This window comes from Martes martes, assembly GCF_963455335.1.
Source record: "Martes martes genome assembly, chromosome: 5".
Classification (NCBI taxonomy): domain Eukaryota; kingdom Metazoa; phylum Chordata; class Mammalia; order Carnivora; family Mustelidae; genus Martes; species Martes martes.
This window is the reverse complement of record NC_137892.1, coordinates 8,508,560-8,521,793: the sequence shown is the minus strand read 5'-3', so window position 1 is coordinate 8,521,793 and position 13,234 is coordinate 8,508,560. Positions and strand designations below refer to the sequence as shown.

The 13,234-nt window shown below is 36.3% G+C and overlaps 1 pseudogene across 1 annotated transcript; it reads left to right on the top strand.

Moving 5' to 3' along the window:
- Window positions 1–9,091: 9,091 nt before the first annotated feature.
- Window positions 9,092–10,010, top strand: LOC308342642 (olfactory receptor 2AK2-like; annotated as a pseudogene). Its single transcript has one exon. The product of its transcript is annotated as an olfactory receptor 2AK2-like (transcript).
- The last annotated feature ends 3,224 nt before the right edge of the window (window positions 10,011–13,234 follow it).

Sequence of the window (13,234 nt, the reverse complement as noted above, 5' to 3'; positions counted from 1 at the left end):
TTAGATAGGCTGCTTAGTTGGTATAGTGCCCTTCTTCATCTTTTGTTACAGTCTTTGTTTTAATATCTGGTTTGCCTAATATAACTATTGCTATTCAGTCTGTTTTGTTAATGTCCATTTGCATGATGGTTCTCTCCCCCCATACTTTCAATCTGCAGGTGTTTTTAGGTCTAAAATGAGTCCCTTGTAGGCCAACTATAGATAGGTCTCCTTTTTTTATCCATTCTGAAATCCTGTGTGTTTTTTTATTGGAGTGCTTAATCCATTTATATTCAGAGTGATTTTTTGAGGTTTTATTTATTTATTTGACAGACAGAAATCACAAGTAGGCAGAGAGCCAGGCAGAGAGAAGCCGGGGGGAAGAAGACTCCATCCTGAGCAGAGAGCCTGATGCAGGCCTCTATCCCAGGACCCTGAGATCATGATCTGAGCTGAAGGCAGAGGCTTAACCCACTGAGCCACCTGGGTGCCCCTATATTCAGAGTAATTTTTGATAGACATGTATTTCATGTCATTTTACTACTGTTATGTTATTATTTCTGGGTATTTTCTCTGCTCCTTTCTAGTCTTTGCCACTTTTGGTCTTTGATTCCCACTCAAAGTTTCCCCTTTAGTATTTCTTGCAGGGCAGGTATAGTTGTCACAAACTTTTAATTTTTATTTGGGAATCTCTATCTCTCTTTCTATTCTGAATGATAGCTTCGGTGGGGAGAATATTCTTGGCTGCAGATTTTACTCATTATCTACAGTAAACAGATTAAGCCACTCTCTTCCAGCTTGCCAGGTTTCTGCTGAGAGTTCTGTGGCTAACCATATTGCTGTTTCCCTGTAGGTTAGGAACTTCTTTTGTCTTCACCCTTTTAGATTTTTTTTTCTTTTAAACTGTATTTTGCAAATTTAACTACAACGGGTCTTAGTGTTTTTTAGTGATTTTCATGGGAGTTGTCTGTGAGCCTGGATTTGGGTTTCTGTTTCCTTCACCAGATTAAGGAAGTTGTCAGATATAATTTCCTCAAATAATCTCTCTGCCCCCTTTTCTTTCTCTGCTTCTGGGATGCCTATGATACAACTGTTATAATGCTTTATGGAATCATGGAGTTCCTTAGACTACCCTCATGAGTCATCATTCTTCTATCTTTCATTAGTGCTCAATATTTTCCATAACTAGTCTTCTATATCAATTATTCATGCCTCTGATTCTTCCATTCTTGTGGTCGTTGCATGCAATCAGTTTCATACCAAAGTTGTTGCATTTTTCATTTCAGCCCGATTGGTTGTTTTTCTTTTTTAACTCTTTTATCTCTGCTACTGTTGTGTCCCTGATGACTTCCATGCTTTCCTCAACCCCAGAGAGCATTTTTATGTTTGTGGCTTTAAATTTTCCATCAGGCATATCACTTACATCTCCTTCAGGTATATCTCTGGCTGTGATCTTTTCTTGTTTCATTCTTTTTGGGATGACTTCTTCTATTTTGGAATGTTGTCTGGGCCTTTTTCCTCCTCTGTGTTAGAAAAGCCTTTTACACTTGCTGCTATTGAGAGTGGTGGTTTTATGAAGAAGAACGAGGTCATTTAGTCTCCAGGGACTGCTATTTTGGGGGATCTTTGATAGGTGCTGTAATCACTCTTCTGCCCTATTTTAGCTGTTCTATCCCTCAGGTCAGTTGTCTGTAGAAGTTCTCCTTGTCTCCAGTGGGCAGTGTTTTGTCCTTGGCCAGAGAGTGGTAAATTTTAGACAAGAGAGTTCTGGTTGGTTTGTTAAATGAGACCTGATGCTACTTCCTCTGGGCTTGCAACCTGCCCAACTCTGTGGTTGGTAGATGTGGTGTATATGGATGTTGGTGCTGGGTTTCTGGCAAGATACCCACCACCTTAATCCTTAGGCACAATTGCCTGGGAAAAGCCTCAGCAGCAGAGGCAGGGGGGTGGGATTCGGTCCCAGTAGATTCGGCAGATAGTTGGCTCTGTGCTGTTAACTGAAGTTGGTTTATGCTGAGGGGCCAGGGGAGGGAAATGACTCTAGCCAGCTCCTTCATTTCCAGAAAGGGGACTCAGTGTTTTCTCAGTAAATATGCACAAAAGATTGGATAATTCTCCCTGGAGCATCTCAGGCATCTTCAGATCTTCTTCTTCACACTCTGTCCCCAGGTTAGTTACCTGTCTGGAGCAGCACAATGCACATTGGGCTCTATCCCAGCCAAGTCTGCTGACTTTGGAAACTCCAAATCGTAGTGACCCACTGTGGAGGGGACTGCCCTGGTCTGGGGGAGGGTCTCACTTCAGTGGGACTGATGCGGGTTTGACCAGGGAGGCAGTCTTGTCAGAGTGCAGGGTCCTGCACTCCGGGATTTGTAGCAAATCCCTGCACAGGGATTTGTAGCAAAGCAGACTAAACAGTCATTGTCTAATTTACCCACCCCATCAGGTGTCTCTGTACCTATGTTTTGGTGTGGAGGAGTGAAATGGCACCTGATGGCTCTTTTGTCCCCTGACAGGGGACTTTGTGAATGTCTTCTCTGAGATGAACTAGAAGAAGAAGGAACAGTCTTGCTGTGGGTGCTTTAGGGGACTCTCTAATCACACCGTCTGCCCCTGTGTTTCTTGCATGTCTTTCTCCAGGAGTATGGTAGCACTTACAGGACCTCTAATACTATAGTGCTTGAGTCCTGCTATTTGCAGAAACTCAAGAAATTCAGCCCTTCTCATTTACTTTCTGGAAATATTCTCCTTTTATTTAGCTTGGTACATGCCTCTCTCTCACACATTTCTCGGTTACCAGGTCTCAGTCCTCAGATTGATTTCTTGGATATTTAGAATGATTTGATATTATCCAGCTGTGTTCTAGAGATGAGGCAAGGCCATGAAGCTCAACTACTCTGCCATCTTAGCGCCTTTTCCACAAAGGGATTCTAAGCTTTTAATAAGCATTGTCAGTAGTTTACTTCTGTTGGTTCGTAATTCACTTAAAATATTTTTCTCACACTGTGTCAAGTGCATATAACAAACCAACAAATTTTACCACTGTTAAAATGTATTAGATAAATTTAGAGGTTGATCATCCTGAAAATAAAGAAGTCAGCTTCAGTGCCTTTCACTTACACAGGGCATTCAAAGGCCATATCGTAATTGTGTATTGTATTTTTTTCATAGATAAGAATCCAAGACTGTACATATCATGCTATCAAAATTATGATTTTGACCCATGAAATTTTAACATGTTTACATTATTTCCACCAGTGACTAACCTGAAGGTAAGTGTTGATTACTTTTGGAACTCAAACGTTACTTAAAATCTGAGATCTGGATTTTATCATTCCTTTTTTTTTTTCTTTGAAGACTGACATGCAATGATTACTTGCATGAACCCCCTGCCTGGAGAAAGTCTTTTCCCAATTAAAGTGTTTTATTTTATTTATTTGTTAAATTTTATTCCAGTGTAATTGACATCCAGTGTTATATTAATTTCAGGTAAACAATATAGTAATTCAACAATTTCATATATCATCATTTCTCATGTTGACAAATACAATTAAGGTGTTGTCAAGAAATGTGAGAGTCAATATTTTCAACTAAATTTTACATATAAGATATTTGGGAGAAAAGAAGATAGGACATCTGAACTCAATAGAAACTTTGTAAAAGGAAAAATACAAACATGTTTTATTTTCTCTGAACTCTAAATTACTGTACCTTGACTTTCAAGTTATTACAATTTTCTTTCCTTTTTTTCCATTCTTCCTTCCTTCTATTCTTTCCTTCCTTCAATTCTTCTTTCTTCTTCTTCTTCTTCTTCTTCTTCTTCTTCTTCTTCTTCTTCTTCTTCTTCTTCTCCTCCTCCTCCTCCTCCTCCTCCTCCTCCTCCTCCTCCTCCTTCTTCTTCTTCTTCTTCTTCTTCTTCTTCTTCTTCTTCTTCTTCTTCTTCTTCTCTTTTCATTCTCCTCCTCCTCTTTCTCATTCTCATTTTTTTCTTTTTTTTTAAGATTTTATTAATTTATTTGACTGGGAGAGACAGGAAGACAGCTCATGATCTGAGCTGAAGGCTGATGCTTAAAGACTGAGCCACCCAGGCACCCCTCATACTTTTATTCTTATTCTTATTCTTATTCTTTATTCTTTAACCTTTATTCTTATTCTTATTATTTGTTTCCAATCTCAGCAGAGAGGTTGCCAGTATTATCTCATTCAAGTAGTTTAAGAGGTTGACTTGTTGAAACCCAACCTCATGTTAATTTCTACCAATTAACAAAGTATTTTTTGCTATAGAAAAAATAAATGAACATCAGGCTATTATTTTAATTTCTTTCTGTCATCTTGGACACAGGTTGCTTATGTAGAAATTTTGAAATCTGAGTCCTACTTCTATAAGCAAGTCAATATTCTTAAGACTGTTGAACCAAAAATGTGCATTAGTTTACAAAGAACATCTCCTATGTCATATAATTCCCTAAAAATCCTTACCTACTTGGCACACACACAAAAAAATCTGACCTTAATTATGGAGAGTCCAAATCCACATGCATATTCTAAAGGCAAAATTTAGTTAAATAATACTTTTTTAAAAACGCTTTCAGATAGGTCTGGTGATGTGATTGTTTGCATTTTTAGAAATACATGACAGCATTTGCCCAGTTGTGACATTTTTTTTTTCTTTTTGAGCACCAATACCATCTCTAATGAAGCATCATACACAGTGTAGAAAATGTGCTTAATTATAGACTAGAGACCAAGTTCTCCCAAAGGGCTGTTGAAATCAAAATATGAGTTTTCACCATCATTAGGCAGTCAATCCACTTGCCTTGAGAGATGAAAATCTTACATACGGGGAAGAAAATGTTTGTGTATGTTTAAATTATATTTTTTATTGTATTTAGTATGCTAAATGACCAAAGTTTTATTTTCTATGGCGAAATACATTATCAAAAACCTTACAGACTAGAAGTATACTAATAGATCCTAAAACGTGTTTCAAATTAGAGATTTAAATATTTTTTATTTCTCTTGGAATATTTTTTTCTATTATGCAGATGTGCCTAATAAAATAGTTTGATTATTCAGAATATATGTGGTACTGCTTATGTAACTCTTTTATATATATATATGATGAACAAATAATGTAGTCTTACTAAAATTTCTTATTAAAAAAGAAGTTTCTCTAACTCTATAATTATGCTTATGTGTGTGTTAAGAATCCTTTCTATATATTCTATTGCAGATATATCTTTCATCTCTTTTTTAATGTTTTATTTCAAGAACAGAATTCTAGAAAAGTGAGATACAGCTGTGTATAAGAGGTTATAAGCTTCAAAGCAAATGACCTTTAGGTTAATTATTTTATAAAAGTGAAGAAATTTTGTATGTTTCTTTATCAAGAAGAAAATACACTATTTTAAGGAAATATCTTTTTCTTTAGTTTCAAAGACATGGCTTGGTGGAGAGAAAGAAATCTTCACAGTTTCAATCACTTAGCTATCAAATAGGTGTTTAATTTGCTTAGTTCTCTGAAGTAAGTGAAAAGGATTTGGTGTGCCTTGATGAGTTTACTACAACTCATACTGAAAAGGAAAACATGCCGTTAGTGTCAGACATACTATTTAAAGAAATGTCTTTCATTTAGATAATTATGTAGTATGAAATCTTTTTTTATTTTTTTATTAAATTTTTTATTTATTTTCAGCGTAACAGTATTCATTGTTTTTTCACCACACCCAGTGCTCCATGCAATCTGTGCCCTCCCTAATACCCACCACCTGGTTCCCCCAACCTCCCACCCCCGCCCCTTCAAAACCCTCAGGTTGTTTTTCAGAGTCCATAGTCTCTCATGGTGAAATCTTTTTTTTTAAAGTTTCATTTTTTTATCAAAGAAAGAGAGTGAGCACAAGAAAGAGAGCACAAGCAGGTGAAGCAGCAGGCAGAGAGAGAAGCAGGCTCCCCACTGAGCCAGATGCAAGACTCAATCCCAGGCCCTGGGATCATGGCCTGAGCTGTAGTCAGATGCCTAACACACTGAGCCACGCAGGTGCCCTTCATCCCAGGTTTAAAGGACAAAGGGGAAGAAGGCCATCTTGTCACAGTGAGACAGGGCCAGAGTTTGGTAGCTCTGTGTAAGAGAGCATGACTCTGGAACATCCTTGTATTTGTGATTGGGCTAATGAACATGCTTGCTTCTTTCAACTCTACTCATTTTTTTTACACATTTTATTTAGTTACTTGAGAGAGACAGACAGAACATAAGCAACAGAAGGAACAGAAAGAGAGAGACAAGCAGAGTCCCTCCTAACTGAGGAGTCTGATGTGGAGCTTGATTCCAGGGCCCCAAGATCATGACCTGAGGTGAAGTCAGATACTCAACTGACTGAGCCACCCAGGCACGCCATTTGCTTTCTTCTTTAAACCATAACATTTTGCATTGTGTTTAGCACAAATTTACAAGCAACAATATTTTTCAAATAACAGAAGTGTTTAAAACTCTTGAAGTATTTTAGGAAACAAAAAATACACAGTGAGAATTTTATGCAGTTATATTAAAATATTTTTTAAGATGTATGGCCCCAAACAAGTCTTGATAATTATCAGTAATTTCATTCTTTTATTTACCTTATTAGTGACTAAAAATATGAAGAAGATAACACATTTTCTGTATGTTTTGTTTCCATTTCTATTCATTTATTAATTTCCATCTCTTGATATGAGTTATTTAATACCTTTACCTTAAATAAAATTTACATTAAAGTTTTTTAATAAGAGCAGAATTCAAAATTTAAGGAAAATACATAGAAAATAATTCAAAAATATCTCTGGACTTTGATAAGGATCAGAAGAGTTTTTATTATAATGAGAATACCTCTAGACCTAATCACTATTTAAGAAGTTTTTATTTTACTCAAGTCAGCTAACATAAAATGCTACATTAGTTTCAGGTGTACCATATGTGATTCCACAATTCCACATATTACCCAGGTTTTATCAGTAAAAGTCCTCTCCTCAATTCCTATCACCTATTTAGCCCATTTCCAACCTTTCCCTTCAGATAACCAACAGTTTGTTCTCCATTATTTAGTCTGTTCCTTGATTGTCTTTCAGATGGCCAACACACACAAGAAAAGATGTTCATAATCATTTACCATCAGGGAAATACAAATCAAAATTATAATGAGATATCACCTCACACCTGTCAGAACAACAAAAGAAACAACATATTTTGTAGAAAAAGGAATGCTCATGTATTATTAGTATGAATGCAAACTGGGGCAGCCACTTGGAAAATATTATGGAGATTCCTAAAAATGTTTAAGAAAAGGAACTCATTGCATAGTGATAAAGTTATTTAGGTAGAGATATTTGACTTATAGTGGATGGATTTAATAAAGCTTAGGTTGTCAAATCTACCATGGTAAATGTAAACTTTAATACTGCTTGTTCCCTCCTGCTTAATTTTCTATTTTTGGTTTAAATCACACTTTTTTTTAATTAAATTTTTTATTTATTTTCAGCGTAACAGTATTCATTGTTTTTTGACCACACCCAGTGCTCCATGCAATCTATGCCCTCCCTAATACCCACCACCTGGTTCCCCCAACCTCCCACCCCCCGCCCCTTCAAAACCCTCAGGTTGTTTTTCAGATGATGTCATTTTAAGTGGCTTGGCTAGTATTGAAATTCTAAGATATTACTTAAAATCCCAGTGCTACATTTTAATTACAGACTTTTTTTGTTTTTGTTTTTGTTTTTGTTTTGGATGGTCAATTGTGTTTAGATTATATTGGGAAACATAATATAAAAGCTGTAAGTCCTCAATTTATGTATTTTGTATCAATATGAATTAAACCTCAATTTGGAATTTTATCTGCTTCTAGAAAGTGCCTCTGGATGTTGGAGTTTGAATTAGAGGATTTCTTTTGGGTAAAGAAGATGCATTATGTCTTTCAGTGTTTCTTATTTTAATATTCACATTAGAAATTTTCCTTCATCTATCAAGTGAAATACATTTCTTTTATTTATACTACATTATAAATGTCACAGCTTAAAATTAATTGAACTTTATGGAGAAGTTTTTAACTTAACAACCTACAATGTTGCTATTTTAAAGATTTTATTTATTTATTTGAGAGTGAGAACGAGAATGAGAGTGGAGGGGGTCAGAAAGAGAATCAGACTCTCTGCTGAGCAGGAACCCCCAATGTGGGACTCGATCCCTGAACTCCAGGATCATGACCTGAGCGGAAGGCAGTTGCTTAACAAACTGAGCCACCCAGGCGCCCTACAATGTTTTTTAATACTTAGCACCATAAAAGTTTTGGAATCAGAGATGGGAAAACAACAGATTAGGCAACTTCCTACATGCTTTAAAAAGTCCTAAGAATTCTTCATTTATTTAAATAATTGTTTTATTTATAATGTTATAAGCATTATAGCATAAAATTGAGATATTCAGCTATAAAGAGGGTTTGTTTTTTTTTACAGAATTCATTGTTTCTAGAATTTACCACAGTACTATCTTTAAAATCAGAGTTGGAAAAAGATCTGAGTAAAGAGTTTTGCATATACTTTTCAAAAGGCCTAAGAATGCAATATTACTGAGAGGAAAATAAGAGGATGAAATTATATGTATGTATATTATACATGTATACATGTATGTATACATACATGTATACATACATATATGTATGTATAATATACATACATATAATTTCATACTGGATGGAAATGTATAGTGCATTTAACAATGCTAGAAATGTATTGGAGAGTTGAGTGTGATTAACAATTCTGATGGTCAAAAAAAAAAGTCAGAGCTAAGAGGAAATGGAGTGACCACACATTCTCTAAAAATTGTCTTCTGTGTAAAGATTTCTATTAACACATGATCATCCAGGGCTTGCACTCCCAAATTTACTGCGATATGATAATGTTATTTTCCACTCATTTTGGGAAGAAACTCAAAGTAGTGTACAGTATGGATGCTTTACTAGGCTGGGGAAATGATCTGGAGGCGATTCAACTAATTTAATAATAATTTTATTTTCTCTTAAAGGGCACTCATTTTCTTTACATGGAATCGTTAGATACGATCTGCTATGATATTCAGAATTAAACTATGAAGACAGGAAATCAAAGTGCTGAAACAGATTTTATACTCTCTGGTCTTTTCCACTTTGGTCAAAAGGATGCTTTCCTCTTTGTTGCCATTGTAATTCTCTTTGCAGTGGCTCTGTTGGGGAATATTGTACTGGTTCTTCTCATTCAACTAAACACCAGACTCCACAGTCCAATGTACTTTTTACTCAGTAAGCTCTCCTTCATGATATAATGAATATTTCCATGACAGTGCCCAAGATGACCACTAACTTTCTGTCAAATAGTAAGACCATTACTTTTTTAGGCTGTAAGATTCAAACATTTGTATTCTTGGCACTTGGTGGAACTGAAGCCCTTCTCCTTGGTTTCATGTCCTATGATCGATATGTAGCCATCTGTCACCCTTTACACTATCCCGTACTCATGAGGAAGAAGATCTGTTGGTTCGTGGTCACATGTGCATGGACCAGTGGTTCTATCAATGCTTTAATACACACATTGTATGTATTTCATCTTCCATTTTGTAAGGTCATGGCTCATCAACCACTTCTTCTGTGAAATTCCATCTCTTTTGCCATTGGTGTGTCAGGACACGTCCCAGTATGAGCATAGTCTTCATGAGTGGGCTTATTATTCTCCTGGTACCATTAATGGCCATTCTAACTTCCTATGCCTGTGTCCTTACTGTGGTGTTCCAGATGAGCTCAGGTAAAGGACACATAAAAGCTATCTCCACTTGCTCCTCTCACTTGATAGTGGCAAGCTTATTCTATGTGACTGCTCTCTCCACCTATACAAGGCCACACTCCTTGCACTCTCCAGGAGAGGATAAGGCAGTGGCAGTGTTTTACACCATGATCACACCTCTTGTGAACCCACTTATCTACAGTCTGAGGAATAAGGAGGTTATTTGGGCCATAAGAAGACGGTTGGTATAATGGCTATTTACACACAAAAGTCACCTTAGGAACCCCTATTGATTGCTATTGAACAGCATTCCTCTTTGACTGGAATACTATTTTGGAATACGTAAACTCTAGGAAATATCTGTGAAATAAATAAACTGATGACTATCTTCATCCTGCTGGTTTCAGAATAGCATGTGTGTGTTTGTGTGATACATATAGATATAGGCATAGATATAGATATAGATATAGATATAGATATTGATATCTATGCATGTAGCACTGTCACACATAGTTAAAACATTAAATCTGTTGTTGAATAGATGCATGTGTGAGAGAGCACGAGTGAGGGAAGAGGCAGAGGGAGTGGGAGAAGCAGACTCCCACTGAGCTGGGAGCCCAATGAGAAGCTCTATTCCAGGAACCTGAGATCATAACCTGAACTGAAGGCAGACATTTAATCATCTGAGCCACCCAGGTATCCCCAGAAAATAGTCTTTGAAACGAAGACTATTCCAAGAGACATAGAAAAACTATGTAATTATAAAGGATCCAATCTAAGAAGATGATATAACAATCTTAAGTATTTATGCACCCAATATGGAAGAAACCAAATACATAAAACCATTACTAATGCAGATAAAGGAACTAATAGAAAATAATACAATGATAACATGGGAGCTTTGCATTCTACTTACTTCAACGGACAGATCATCCAAACAAAGAAACAGTGGCTTTTATTGACACGTTGGCACAGGAGGATTTAAAAATATATTCGGAACATTCCACCCTTAAGCAGTAGACTACACATTCTTCTCAAAGGCATATAGACCATTCTTCAGAATAGATTACATATTAGTCCAGAAAGCAAAACTCAACAATTCAAAAACACTTGTCAGACCATGAATATTTTCTGACCACAATACGAAATTAGAAATCAACCACACACACACACAAAATCTGGAAATGTCACAGATGCATGGAGTTGATATAACATTGCTAAACAATGAATGGGTCAAACATGAAATCCAAGAGGAAATGATAAGTGACATGGGAAGATATGAAAATGAAAACACAGAGGTCCAAAATCTTTGGAGTGCAGGAAAAGTGGTCCTTAGAAGGAATTTTATAGCAATACAGGCTTACTTCAACAAGCAAGAGAAATCTCATCAACAACCTAAAGTTACACCTCAGGGAGCTGGAAAAAGAAGAACCAACAAAAGTCAAACCCATAGAAGGAAGGAAATAATAAAGATTAGAGCAGAAATAAACAAATTAGAAACTTGAAAAAAAGAAGAATAAAATCAGGAGCTGTTTTTTCTTAAAAGATAAAATTGATAAACCTTAGCCAAACTCATCAGAGGAGAACTTAAATAAATAAAATCAGAAATGAAAGAGAAAAACTAAAAAGTGACACCATAAAATGCAAAAGATTATCAGAGAATATTACAAAAATTATAATCCAACCAATTGCACAGTACAGAAGAAATAGATAAATTCCTAGAAACATTATAGCCTTCTAAAACTGAATCAGGAAGAAAAAATTTCTAAATATTTATTAGAAATAAAATTGAATTAGTAATCAAAAAACTCCCAGCACACAAAAGGCTAGGACCAGAGGGACTCACAGGTGAGTTCTACCAAATCATTGAAGAAGAATTAGTGCTCATTCTTCCCAAACTATTGTAAAAATAAATAAGCAAACAAACAAATAAATAAAAGGAAAAATTCCAGATTCATTCTTTTTTTTCCTTTTTTTTTTCAAATTTTTTATTTATTTTCAGCGTAACAGTATTCATTGATTTTCACCACACCCAGTGCTCCATGCAATACATTGGTTGCATGGGGATTGGCTCCCCCAACCTCCCAACCCCTGCCCCTTCAAAACTCTCAGATTGTTTTTCAGAGTCCATAGTCTCTCATGGTTCATCCCCCCTCCAAATTCCCTCAACTCCCTTCTCCTCACCATCTCCCCATGTATTAAATAATTCAATCAGGAATGTGTAAAAACATCCTAGTATTTATTTGTTGGAATACTTAATGCAATGGATTGGTACTAAATTTGAAATATATTTGTAATGGGCACTGTGTGTTGTATGAAAGTGTCGAATTGTACATGAAACTAATATTACACTGTATGCTAAATGGATTTTTTAAGAAAGATATATTTATTTATTTATTTATTTTCTTTTTAATTTTTTATTTCTTTTTTTTTCCTCTTTGATGACTTTTATTTTTTTTTCAGCATAACAGTATTCATTGTTTTTTCACCACACCTAGTGCTCCATGCAATCCGTGCCCTCCCTAATGCCCACCACCTGGCGCCCCCAACCGCCCACCCGCTGCCCCTTCAAAATGCTCAGGTTATTTTTCAGAGTCCATAGTCTCTCATGGTTCACCTCCCCTTCCAATTTCCCTCAAGTCCCCTCTCCTCTCCATCTAACATTGTCCTCTATATTATTTGTTATGCTCCACCAATAAGTGAAACCATATGACACTTGACTTTCTCTGCTTGACTTATTTCATTCAGCATAATCTCTTCCAGTCCCGTCCATGTTGCTTCAAAAGTTGGGTATTCGTCCTTTCTGATGGAGGCATCATACTCCATAGTGTATATGGACCACATCTTCCTTATACTTTCATCCGTTGAAGGGCATCTTGGTTCTTTCCACAGTTTGGTGACCGTGGCCATTGCTGCTATAAACATTGGGGTACAGATGGCCCTCCTTTTCACTACATCTGTATCTTTGGGGTAAATACCCAGTAGTGCAATGGCAGCATCATAGGGAAGCTCTATTTTTAATTTCTTGAGGAATCTCCACACTGTTCTCCAAAGACGCTGCACCAGCTTGTATTCCCACCAACAGTGTAAGAGGGTTCCCCTTTTTCCACATCCTCTCCAACACACGTTGTTTCCTGTCTTGCTAATTTTGGCCATTCTAACTGGTGTAAGGTGGTATCTCAATGTGGTTTTGATTTGAATCTCCCTGATGGCTAGTGATGATGAACATTTTTTCATGTGTCTGGTAGCCATTTGTATGTCTTCATTGGAGAAGTGTCTGTTCATATCTTCTGCCCATTTTTTAATATGATTATCTGTTTTGTGTGTTTAGTTTGAGGAGTTCTTTATAGATCCTGGAAATCAACCTTTTGTCTGTACTGTCATTTGCAAATATCTTCTCCCATTCCGTGGGTTGCCTCTTTGTTTTGTTGACTGTTTCTTTTGCTGTGCAGAAGCTTTTGATCTTGATGAAGTC